General features: G+C 33.5%; 2 pseudogenes; both read right to left on the bottom strand.

Moving 5' to 3' along the window:
- Positions 1 to 272: 272 nt before the first annotated feature.
- Positions 273 to 4021, bottom strand: LOC114754165 (proteasome subunit beta type-2-A-like; annotated as a pseudogene).
- Positions 3629 to 7104, bottom strand: LOC114754164 (pre-mRNA-processing factor 17 pseudogene; annotated as a pseudogene).
- Positions 7105 to 11980: the final 4876 nt, after the last annotated feature.

The following is an 11980-nucleotide window of genomic DNA, read 5'->3' as shown; positions in this document are numbered from 1 at the left end:
TGTATAGTTTATTCTCATAAATTTTTAAAATACCATTATTAATTAAAAAAAACAATATTTCAATGTTAAAACATTGTTCACCTGAAAGAAATTGTTTGGCGAGAGTAATAATTTGGCAAATTCCAGCACGTAATGCTTTCCATGACCATATGAAACCCGATTCCTTCAGTATCCACAAAAATGGTTTTTTGTCCCCCCCCCCCCCCAACCCCACCCAACCCCCATGATTATTGTTCTATCTCCCACTTCCTTCAAAACTTACTTCAACCATATTAAACAGGACATAAATTCATCTTATTAATGTACACTCACTCTCATTTCATGAATCGTACTTACACTAAATAAAAGAACAAAAGATGCACCTCTTAGGTATTCACAGACCAAAATTTGATTGACGCCATGCATATATGCCTCCTCCCTTGCTCCATCTTTGTCAAAGATCCTCACGACCAAGTTAGGAGAAGCCGCAACCAGTTTGGATCTTATAAATGCATTTATCAACCAAATCAACTGCTTCTTCCATCATACAAGCAATAACCAGAGGCCGCTTTGGCTGTCAGCCTTGTGAAGTGAAGCAAGATAATCAACATAGCAGAGCCATGGGCCTCTTTCTTTGTCATAACCAGCAAGAAGGATGTTCACAAAGTATGGGTTCTGAAGCAATCCAAAGCCACACAGAAATCAATTTTATATACAACACAACGATGACCATATGAACACCAAATACAAAAGCACAGATTACTGCAAGCACCCTTGTACTTAATCACTTTTTGACAATATGTGGACTTAATATGCATAAAATTACAATTAGCTAAAGATGCTTTCCCTAAACTATTCCTACGCAAGCAAGAATGACCATAGCTCTCAACAAGCAAGTTATGACATTTTGTGCAAGGAAGTTGGGTATCATATTGAAGAAAAGAATATTATCAATGCTTGAAGTGGCTATGATTCTATGATTCTCAGAAATCCAATCAAGATTTTCAGATCCTAGACATTAACGGGTGGTTTAAAGGACAAAACAAGACTTGCAACAGATACCAACAGCAAGATTTGAGTCATACAAGTCCTCCACTAGCCCCCCCCCCCGGGAGCGGGGGCTGGGGGAAGGTGAATCGCAGAATACTATTATTCCGTTAAAAGATTTATAGAAGAAAATCAGGAACTTGCACCAGAGCACGGCCCATAAAAAGAAAGTTATATAATAATTACCATATGCTATCAAAGCTAGGGCCAACAAAATGTTCCATTGATTTGTAAGCACAAATAATTATCGACTCCATCCAGGAGTGCATTTCCCATGGGAGGTACAAGCCATGTATATTGGGTAATGCTAAATGTCATGCTAATCTAACTATCACTCATATGGGTTGATATAAACCACTATAATTAGATACATTATCTTGCATCTTTTCTATTAGGCATTTCAATAAGAAAAATTCAAAAAAATTACTTATATGATATTGAGCTGTTAAAATTATATACTCACAATTTTATTAATATTCTTTACTTCTAATCGAGAAAATGAAAGTAGGAGATAAGTTACTGCATATAAGCTTTTTTGTAATATAAAAATCCAGTCCAAAAAATGCATCTTGCAAAGAAATTTACTTCTTTAGCACCAAGGGCTACAAATTTGAAAACCAAAATACATGATGCCAACATTTGAATTCAATGTCAGTGGCTGTTTCTTCCCTCTCACCTTCAGCCGATGATTCTGTCTACTCTGCTTCTGCAAACTAACTCCGAATGAAACTAGTCCCTGCAAACCAAAATATAACACACTAAGCTTTATAAATAATTCCGTATTCACGTTCTGGAGAGTTGCTAAAGTATACGCATTCATCTATCTAATGCAGCCTAATCATAATCATAAAGAATGACATTGGTAGAAATGTAAATATTAAAGGATAACAGTATGTATATTTACAAGAAATCTAACCACATAAATTCAATAGAATTAAAATTCAAAAAAGCCTAATTTAATTGAATTACCGGTGAATGAAACAGCCTAGCCGTTAATCATCAGATATCTACATCTCTATATCTATAAAACCGAAAGTATTCATAGGTTCACAAGTCATTTCTTGCACATTGCAAAAGCCTGCTGTTGTTGTGTGGTGACCAGCAATTAGCAGATGCTCCAGATGATCTTTCTTTTTATGCATTTAATGGGATTAATTTCTTTGAACAGAACACTGAAAGACGCTCCATTTTGAATTGAGAGACTCAGGGTTCATATATAAGATACTCATGAAATCTGTTGACTTCAATATGTATTGTACAACTTGTATAACCAAGTAACCAACACTACCAGCATACGAAGACCAATGAGCCAGAAAGGCCCATTTTTATATATACCCTACATCCAGGATGTTGAAATTTCTCTATCTAATGGCTTTATAATCAACATCCTTCCAACCTAAACTCTGCTCTTCTAACGATTCAAAGCAATAGTAGAACATAACAAAGCTACATGCATACCTATTCTATCTCAAGCCATGTATATAAGTAGATGCCTACATAAATATTCTCAGCATTGCTACTACCAATGCGCAGCAAATACTTGTCAGTAGCCTCAAAATCTAACCCTAAATTGTATAAAATAAAGGGCTCCTACTCCACAATGATGAAACTGAATACAAGCCTACTGTTGTGCATGACTCCACAAACGCTTCCAAAATCTTAACAGTGAAATTTTGAAATGACGTAGGTAGTTTTATAACAACCAGGATTTCAGCACTCAGGCTGTTGTCAAAGTAGTGCTTGGACTTGGAGGAACAGGTATACAGCACCTCATGTTTTGGGGACATAACCATTTCTAGACTTCATGCATCTCAGAATGGGAAAAAAAAAAACCGTCATACAGAATTATCTATAACAATAACAAATTAACAAGGGCAAGATTCTCAATGCATTTAGCAAGGCTTCATGCTAAGATCTCTTCAACAGAGAGGTTCCTAGACAACTTCCATAATATTATCCTCTTGTTGACCCTCTCAAGAGCATTAAGTATGTAAAAAAGTAAACTAAGCAAAAGAGGGTTATAGAATGATATGTAATTGTAATAAAAGTAAGTTAGTTTGCCAGAGTTAGTTGATTAGTACTTAGGCTTATAAATAAAGGGGACCGGGTAAGTTGTATTTGGAATCGTGAATAGTAATAGGTGGATCGAATAGAGTTTTCTCTCTACCTCTCTCACATGTCTCTCTCTCTCTGTGCGTCTCTTCTCTTCTCTTCTCTGTTCTTCTCGATCTTCTCTCTCATTCTCCTTCTTTCTCCCTCTTTCTCTCTCATTCCTAATTACAATTCTACTAAAAGCTTTAATCCTAGGCCCCACCCTCACCCAACACTTCTTTTTACACTATCTTTGAATGACAATTTGAAAAAACTACGAACTCAATAATAAGATATTACTTAAGGTGGTAAGGACAGATGTGATGAACTCTATAAGAAAGATAGTGTCCAGTCAAGAAAAAGAATTGCATATATGAAAAATTCATCAAGTTGGCCACAAAGTAATAGGCACATCCTCACATCAATTCAGCAAACACGGAGCAACAATAACATAGCTAAATAAATATGCACCAGATTCCTAAATCAAATATGACTTAGCAAGAAAATTTACTTACCAATATTTTATCAATCCATCCCAGCCACATGTTGCTACCTTACTTTGTTCCAACGGGTGCCATTCACATCCAATGCAAACACCTTCATGACACTTAAGAGTCCTGAATACTTTGCAACTCTTCCAATCCCAGAACCAACACTTACCCTCCCCATCTCCAGATATGACAAAGCGCCCATCTGGGGAAAAATTCACCTGACATGCATACCCAGCAACAATGTGTCCAGCGAACCTCTTCTTCTTGTTAAGCTGGAACTTCTCCCTGGTGCTATAGATAAGGATCTGATTATCCAAGCTTTGTGCAGCAAGCCAATTGGAGTTAGGATGAAGGGAAATGGATGGCATAGAGTGCATGTGTGGTTCGCTAATGTACTTAATAACCACAGGAATGCCAAATTCCCATACTCGGAGAGACTTGTCATCACTGGAAGTAACAAATCTCCTGTTGTTATCAACAAATGTGATGGTATTCACAGCTCCCAAATGCTGATCATACTCTTGGGTTATTTGCCCAGTATTCATATCCCACTGAACAATCTTCTTATCACTCATACCAGCCAACAAAACATTCTGCTTATCTTCATCAGGATTAAGCTTGACCACATAAGGGATTTTCCCAGTTGAGAAAGTTGATATCACTTGACCTGTCTCCGTATCCCAATACTTGATATTTTTATCATAACCAGCACTCAAAAACTTAGTCCCATCATTACTGAAACAAATATCTCTTACTGCTTTGGAATGGCCCATATACGTTCTCATACATTTACCAGAATTGAACACATCCCAAATCTTCACCTTTGTATCCATACTTGCTGACAGAATCAAATGCCCATACTTGGGGAAGAACCGAATAGCAGATACGCCCTTGGTGTGCCCACTCCATGTATGTACAAGCCTTTTGGGAATATAACAATGATCATTACTGGCCTTTGCATCCTTAGGAGGTGCAATCCAAGACCTACCCTGGTAATCTCTTTCTTCCTTCCCGTGAAAAGTACTCTTATCTTTAACAACCTCTCCTTTCTCACCTCCAAATCCACTCTTTTCTTCTCCTTTCTTCTTGGCATACTCTTCTGCATATTTCTTCTGCTCCTCAGTTAATTCAGTTTGCAACCCTTCCTTTTTACCTGCCCATGGGCTCTTCTTATTCTTCAGTAACCATGTATCAGTGGCTGGGTTATCAACCTCAATTGTGTCAACATCATCTCCCTCTGTATCCTCATTGTCAGCTGATTCTTTTTTCTTTTCAAGCTTCCTCCTCTTCTGTTCATGCTGTGGTATGTTGTAAACTGAAACCCCATCATTCTTCTGCAGGGACTCCAAGTCCCCAACATAATTATATCCAGCGGAGGCTGACGGATCAGCAGCATAGCCAAACTTGTAGAAAGTATTATACTGCTCATCAAAGACGAAGGGCTCAACAGAGGCGTCTTCCACAAAACCCAGCTTGTGATTGCGCATACCTTGGGCAATGCCGTCCTTTGCATATGGATGGGCAGGGCCTTGAAGAGGTGCCCATAGCTGGTCGTAGGTGGGGTTGAATGGGACGACATGCTGAGTGGGGTCGATGGGTTTTGAAAGGGTTTGCTTGGCTTGACTGACAGTGAGGGCAAGCATAGTGTCGTCAACCTTGGGAGCAGCAGATTTGGGGGGAAGAAGGCGGGGAGGGGAGGATTCTGGGGAGGACTTGGGGTTTTGTTGGTTATCAGATTCGGCTGAACCGTCATCGTTTTGATCTGCATAGTTCTGAAGAAGGTCCATTTAGGTGTTGGTGATGGAAGAATGGGAGGTACAAATGCAGTTGGGAGAATCAACTTGAACTGCAAGTTATGAAGAAGTTCAAGGAGTATAGAACACAAGCTAGTAAGCAAGACGCTCCAGCTTCTCTCAAGTCCCTCTAGTGAGATCTGCTAATTCCCTTGCTGTTCCTTCTGATTTCTCCTTATCCTCATGCTTCTTCCGATTTCTTCTCTTGCTGCATCATGATATTTACTGCTGTTCAAAAAGCTCCAGATAACTCCGATCCTCCTGCTTCAAAGGAAGAAGAATATCTCATTACTAGAAATATTTAAAAGTCAAATGCTACAGAGTCTGATCAACCTATGGAAGTTCACACTGATAACTCAAAGGAAGAAACATCAAAAGTCAATGACAACAATCTGATTAGTGAAATCAAAGATATCAAGGCACCAATATCTTATTAAGATTCTCCAATTGGTTACAACAGGTGCTATGGAACCAGAGAAGCAACTGATACCTATCACCTAGATGAAATGCATATGGAAGAAATTGAAAAGGAAAGGTCACTTTCAGAAGAAGCCAAGAAGGTCATGGAACATTATCCTATGGTTCCTATTTCTAATGAAGAATGGAGTAATCTCTGTCGGCCTCGGAAGAATGCTCTAGTTACTACTACTCTTGGCATTAAACTTAATCGACGGTCTCTCAAAGCCAGGTTGGCAAAGACGTAGAATCTAAAGGATTTTGAATTGATTGATGTCGTTTACAATTTACATCGAGAGAACGAATAATCCTGCAGGCTACCAGAATATTCTCAACGGAGGACCACCGGTGATCTTTGACCATTGCAACCTGGTACAGAGCAGGTAACCCAATTTAAATCCTAATGCAAACACCATGGGTAAAATAGCTCTTCAGGTTCATCTTGCAAAGATTCCAATACAGTGGAATGATAAAGAAACTCTCAGGGGGATGGAAAATCGTTTTGGAAGAACCTTAAAAGTGGATAACAACACCCTCACAGACTCAAAAAAAACTGAAAGGGGCAAATTGTTGGAATTGATTTAAGAAAGAACTTGTCCCCGGATTACTAATCAGAGACGTATGAGAATTCATAGAATGTAGGAGTTCAGATCAATCCACGTGCCACAAGCAGGATGACTTTGAAGAATTATTCATCCAAGCACAAAGATGTGCTTATTAAGACGCCGGAATTCATAAACATAAGCTCTTGCGAAACTGAAGGGGAACTCAATAAAATAAGGAACTTAATTAATCCTCTGCTTTGGGCTTTAATTCTCTAAATGTTTTTGAACAGTTGGTGACATTATATAATCAGTGTTGCTGAGATAAGAGGATTCAAAGTTTCCGATACTTTCTTTAATACCATATTTTTTCCCAAAAGCTTCCCGTGCTGACTGATAATATTGAAAGTCTTTGGTACATTTTTTTATGCTTTATTTGTAATTAGAGGAGGAGGAGCAGCAGAAGAAGGAAGAAATAGAACAGAAACAGTGTATGGAGAAGGGGAAGATTAAGTGAAGATTACCAAAGCTTTCTTCTCCTTTAAAGCCTGACACTTCGTTGACACCAAGCCGTCCGCCGATTTCCTTCGTCGCTGCTCCTACGTCTCTCTTCTTCACCGATTTCTGCTCCCTGCTCACAAGCCCTAGACCTCTCTTTGTACGACCAGAATCCAGATTCCAGACCGATCCTGTTGTGAAATTTCAATTTTGTTCCGTCTCGCGTTTTCTCATTTTTTGCCCCCAAGGTGGTTTTTTCTCGCAGCAAAAATTAATTTGCCAGTTCTAGTAGTTTTATTAAATGTTGAATTAAGGGGGTGTTTGGCTTTTTTGCCAAACCATGGTTTGGTTTACCAAACCATGGTTTGACAAAAAATTTGTCAAACACCCCCATTTTTTTTAAAACCAAGGTTTTAGGCAAAACCTTGGTTTTGCCCAACAAAACCTTGGTTTCAAATAAGCTGGCGGAGGGACAATTCTACGAAGGGAACAAGCACGCGGGGGGGAATCATTCAGCAAGCTGGGGGGTGTACTATATATTATGAAATATATATTAAAAACATATTTATTTATTTTATTAATATATATACACACTAATTTCTTATTATTTATATTATTTATGTCATATTTATTATATTGTCAAAATATATATTATTAATTTTATTATTATTTCAAATAAACATATATTATGAAATATATATTATATGTAATTATCATTTAAACTTATGTCCTTTTTAGTAATTTCTACATATCAAAAAGCACTTCTGACAATAATTATCCAAACACTCTCACTTTATCAGAATCACTTTTCCAGAAAATCTATTCTTTCAAAATCTATTCTCTCCAAAATCTATTCTCCAGAAGCTATTCTACAAACCATGGTTTTGCCTCATCCAAACACCCCCTAAGTCTTTACTTATGAAAATAAGAAAGAGAATAGAAAGAGAGTAGCAAAACAAGAAAATAAGAATTAAGAAAGAAAACAAAGAGTATTTCTCATACACATATATGGGTACAAATATCTTATATATAGCTTCTATTTATAGCCCCCAACCATAAAAGTCTAATCCAAAAGTTACAAAGAAATGAATAAAGGAATAATGACAATAAACATGAAAAACTCCTCTAAAGTCATTCATTGGGGGTTATAGGTTTGAGACATTCAAAAATCAAGAATCCTACGAGTTAGGGCTATGGACATTCACATATATACAACATTTATAACATTTCTCCTTGGATGTCCAGAACAAATATCATGCCTCATTTTTTACCTTACTAAGAAAAACCTATTGGGACAAAAAAAACCTAGTAAAGAAAAAAGAATACACAATATATATTAAAGCTATCTCGTTAAAACCCTTGCTAAGGGAAAAGAGTATAGCATGATCTTTACTCCCCCTAATGACAATATCACTTTTACTCCCCCTGTCAACAGCATTACTCTCTATCATTTTATCATAAGAGAGTATACTAATTTCTCAAGTTGTCCAATGCTTTTTCAAGATATCTTCTTTTTAGTTGAACTATGCACAGTATGTCATCATTAAATTATATTGAAATGTATTCCTCTAACATATCTTCTAGATATGTGGAATTATCAATATATTCTTCACTTGCACTAAGAAAACTGCAAAGAAAGGTTATTCTGAAAAATACTATAATATATCTTGCTTTGACATGATTAATTTAATTTAAACAAAATGATATCACGTAATAATTTTATAGAACTACATATTCAATCTTAGTTTCGTTATTCACATGCATACCTGTAGAAACTTATCTTTACCATAATATTGATAATATATGTAAATATTATTATAGAATAAATATATGGGACTTCTAGTCTATTTAGTTGAATATATTTTGCAAACAAAATTATCATAACAAAAATCAATTATTTTGCAATCATTGATGCATTCAATAATTTGATCTACGCGTCAAGTAAGATACAAAATTATTTATTTTCTAAAACATTTTTCTGAGCTAAATATGTATACTCAAATTATCTTAATCAACATAATATTTCAAATATTGGATGCTTTTCTTCTCTCTCTCTCTCTACACACACACACACACACACACACACATATACATATATATGCTTCTGGCATTTTAAATTCTTAAAAAATTCTAATGTAAACTTCATTATTTAGTGAGCCACATACATAAGCTATAACGATATCTAACAAATGCATATTTTATTTTTCATATACTGTCAAACTAGTAATATATGCAAAAATTATTGCATCAACCACAAAATATTATGCCTAATCATAATCATTGGACCTTTGTAAAATGCTTTATTTTCACAGAAATATTCATATGTCACGTAATAACTTTGTATTTAATGTGTTTGAACTGTATGTCCATAATTTTCACATATTAAAATAATAATTATATTTCCATTGTATCTTTTCTCTTTTCCTTTTGCTTTTGGCCAAATTTCTATCTTCATATAAGATTTTTTTTAAAATCACGTGATATTATTATAAAAAACATTGTCGACAACTTTATCTTTTTTGTTCCATTTTTCCTCTTGTGACATAACTTATTGAGATCTCTTCATTACTTTTCAAGTACCTGAACCTCTTTTGGAGCTTTTTTTTTCAATAAGTTATATCTTGGCACTCCTCTAGAGCGCATGCCTTCTTAATATGACTTCTAAATTTCATGCTCCTTTTAATCCAATATAATTATATTGGAATCAATTAATCCCTCATACTTCAGGCATGTCTCACTTTTATTTATATTAATTGAAGTATTTTTAGCTGGAATATGAGATTTAGTAATACTCACTTAATTAGGTCAGTAATAGCATTTGGCAGATATTTTATAATATCTCATGAATGTATTCTTTGATGAACTTCTGGTTCATACCATCATATATCTGAGGATCTATACTTGATAATAATAATGCATTCTATATGTTATTTTTTCCAGCTACTCAATCTCTCCCCTTCATGTTGGGAAAACTTTATTCATATTGAAAAAACTTTGTCGAATAACAATTCATTGATCATACCATATAAGTCCCCTAAATTCATTTATTTCATTTAGAAACATCCTTTTATTTTATTTAGAGACAAGAAAGAGATTCTTTCTCAACATATATCCCAACTTTTTTTTTAATATTCATTTATGTGCATTGTGGTGGGCTGATAGTAATAAATATTGCACATTTAAACTTTTAAAATAAAAATATTAGGCTCTTGACCAAAAGCTAATTTTTATTGGAAGAATTTGTTGGCTTGATATGTATAAGTGCTATAAAATGTCAAATCAAATATACCAACATTGAAATGAAGATCTTGTTCTCAAAAGTATTGATCTAGCTACTTCTGGAGGCTATAATAAATTATTCTACTAGATCATTCTATTAAGTAGGCTTTTCAGCAATTTTCTAATAAATATAGGATAATCATTCAAAAGCTAAGATATAAATTCACTGGTATTTGCTATATAAATTTTTTGGATCACACTTTTCTGGAAATGTGCACTCAACATATATAATGATTTACTCAATTAGTCTTGCAAAATTTACGCTGCAACCTAATAATAACACATATAACTATATTATAGATACATCTATCAAATTTATTGAATACTTGCATGGTTTATATGCTATTTGTATGGGCCTATATCTCTAAATTTGATATATTTCCAGAAATGTAAAGATCCATTCTACATCATAATTAGTTATATCAACTTAATCAATTTTTTATGAAGAATAAGTAGCATATAAATTCTTGGATCATATAATATGTTGGCTATTCATAAAGAATCTTTTGGTTCTTCAATGAATGTCGATACATAATCATCAATAATTTGTTACATCATATATATTATTTATTATAATCAAACAAGCCACCCCAACTATACTTTAATTGGGCAAGTAAACTTCTGGTTTACTGTAACAAGTTTCTCATATTAGTACAGCTCTATCCAACATCAACTCACACTTGTATTTCAATAGTTTCCCCCTCAAGTGTGAGTCATAAAAACATGTTTTCCTTATTCATGTATTTCAAAAACAGTGACTAGCATATAATAGGCTAATAACTTCTATCACTTGGAAGTCCAAGTACTTCCTAGTTTATATATAATTATGGATTTTAATTCGATTAGGCTATTACTTTTCAGACTCTTTAAAAACCGAAGTTCTAATATAGATCAATAAGTCATATTTTTTACCATTAATTCTTTATCTACCCATAAAGAAAAATATGTATTAGTTCTTCATGAACTATATTAATATTTTTACATATAGTTCTTCAGGAACTATGTAATTTGAGAAGAATAAGGAGACAAATTCATCTTAATAACATCGTAATATATAATAATAAATAGTTATAAGTATCATAAGTTTAACTTGTAATATATATAGAATTTACATATATTGCAAAGATGATTTTGTCCAAGCAATCAAAATTAATATCAAATATTTATAATAAATTTTCTTATAAAGTTAAATAACTTTCCATTCGCTCAATTCAAATGTGACATAAATATATGATTTTTTCTTTCAAATGTCACAACAAAAAATAATTTAATTGTAGATATACAATTTTCTTTTATACTTTTTCAAAATGTATGAACTTAAAGAATTAAATAATATTTGAATTAATCCAACAATCATAATATTTTAAACTATAATTATTATTTGCATGTGCTTAATTTATTCTCATAAACAAACTCATATAATTAAAAAAAAACACAAATGTAGAAGATCTTTTAAAATAAACTTTTTGAGAATAAAGTGTAAAATTTAACTTATTGTTAAAATTTCTTAACATTAATATATATTATTTATTTAATTTGCAATACTCAAAATATGTCATTTAAAAAAATATGTACATATATGAATGCTTAATTTTTCTTTCTCAACTAATTTCTTATTTAGTCAAATTCAAAATAACTTCAAATGCTAATAATAAAATTTATTATCAATAAATCATAATAAATCAATCAAACTAATATTAAATAAGATGATATGAATAGGATATAAATGAACAAGATATGAATAATATATCATTTCTTTAATTTGCATACAAATAGCACAATAAAATATCAATATTATAATATG

The sequence above is a fragment of the Neltuma alba genome, unplaced genomic scaffold (assembly GCF_004799145.2).
Source record: "Neltuma alba isolate B1F8T4 unplaced genomic scaffold, ASM479914v2 tig00010087_pilon, whole genome shotgun sequence".
In the NCBI taxonomy this organism is placed as follows: Eukaryota; Viridiplantae; Streptophyta; class Magnoliopsida; order Fabales; family Fabaceae; genus Neltuma; species Neltuma alba.
This window is presented reverse-complemented; position numbering and strand designations above follow the sequence as displayed.